This window comes from Dama dama, chromosome 18 (genome assembly GCF_033118175.1).
Source record: "Dama dama isolate Ldn47 chromosome 18, ASM3311817v1, whole genome shotgun sequence".
Lineage (NCBI taxonomy): Eukaryota > Metazoa > Chordata > Mammalia > Artiodactyla > Cervidae > Dama > Dama dama.
This window is the reverse complement of record NC_083698.1, coordinates 12,050,460-12,052,505: the sequence shown is the minus strand read 5'-3', so window position 1 is coordinate 12,052,505 and position 2,046 is coordinate 12,050,460.

Below are 2,046 nucleotides of genomic sequence, written 5' to 3'. Positions count from 1 at the left end.
AAATGACAATGAATTCCTTCCATATACTAGATCTGGTGTCTGTGTTTCAAAAAAAATAAATCATTGAATTTTTCTAAAAAGTTTTGAAAGTGTGTAGCTTAAAACAATCAGCCAAGTAACAAAAATATAAGGCTCAGCTGTTTTTTTCCAACATTGATAAGCCACTGCAAATGGTTGGTTACTTTTTTCATCCTTACAGTCGGCTTTTGACTGCTGTATTTTTTATCAGAAACCACTGGGTTAGGGATGGAAGGACACAGTGATGGTGTAACACTAGGTGATTTAAAAATAGAACTTGTGTGTCTAGCTCCTAAGAAGGGAGAAAACTGAAAGGGTGGTCTTTCCATCATCTCAAAGATTCTTTCTCACATGTGACTATTTACTATCTTCTTCCTCACCAAGTGACTATTTACAGAAAGTTCACAAAGCTATCATGAGGATACAATTTCCTCTGTTGCTCCTGCGCATGGTTGCTTGAATGATGAGAATGAAAAGAAATTAGAAACCCAAGAGGACAGAGAGGGTGACAGACAGAAGACTATATTCAGCACAATTTCTTTATTATTGTTAAAACACTTTTTTGTTCTCAAAGCAATCGCCTGTTTTTTATTTGTGTTTACCCTTTACTTTTGAAAATATTATTTATTTACAGGCATATCTTCTCATTCTCTTTTTTCTCCTCAGTGTGGAAGAAAGCAATTAATCATGTAGAGTTCTTTAGTCTAACTGCTGAGAAGTCAGTTATGAAAAAGTCTTATCAACAGATAACTCACATAGATGAAAGGAAAGAGAAGAGCTTTATTTAAGTCCTCTAAATGAAGGTTCAGAGATGAGGAGAAACAACTTTAAATCTACAAATAAACCATCCAAAACAAGTTGTTCTGTATTATATACTAGATTAACACAGAACGTCTAAGCACAGCAGGGAGCCTGAGAAACGTTATTTCCCCATGCAAGGACCAACCTCTCTCCTTTCATCCTCAGCCTCAGCATTATCGCCCAAGTCAGCATCACAAATATTTCTCCAGAATACTCCTGAAACTGGGGGCAGCGGGGGGCAACACCTCCACCTGGCATTCTAGAATGTGTTCTACACCACTTGCTGCAAGTAAACTGTTTGTTTTTTTAAGGGTCATGTTTTATATGACTAGTTCACACATATACAGTATTCTATTTCATAATACAGATCTCATTTTTGTACAGAATATTCCTCCCAAAATATCTGAGTGGAACTGATACTTTAGAAAGATTATTGCATCTACATTATTTTTCCCACACAGCACCAGGAGGATGCAAATCCCAAGATGCGAAGCACAGTCTAGATGGCAGGCTAGTGGAATATTTGACTTCATCTCCACTCAACACTCAAGCCTGTAAACTTCAACAAGATGGAGAAACATACACATGTACATACACCCTATCCCTGGGAAAAAAATCCTGCTCACAACTGGCAAATAGATTTATTTGTGCTTAATTACTTCTGCTCTAAGCTCTAAAACGTAATGCTGAAAGTCACTGAGCATATCTAAAAGTGACTAGCAAGAACAAATACGTAAAGTGAAAACTGGCCTCGTAAACCATGAAGTCCAAAGGTTAACCATCTACATTTCTCTTTCTGCAAACTGTTAACAAACCTGATTAACACACTAGCCTTTCCAAGTTTCTCAAACTTCTACTATTTTCAAAATGTTTCTAACTACTATTTTCAAAATATTTCTACGTGCTTTCTGCACCCAGCCATCACCAGCAAAATTCTCCTTATCTTCTAGCTAAAATGCTCTGAAATGCCAGTCTCTCACATGAAAAGACTGAAGTAACCAACCTAAGTCCTTTCATACATTTCCTTGCACACATTTTCTAAAACTTCTTTGTCACATACATGGGGGCCATCAAGTGTGCAATATTTTCCCCAGGGAACGTGGGACAGTACAATGCAGCAAATGATACTAAAATAAAAATATCTAGATGTGCCAGGAAACTGGAAGTGAGGCCTTTTACATTCACACTCACAGCAGCTAGAGATCCCCTCTACTTCACACTATCCCT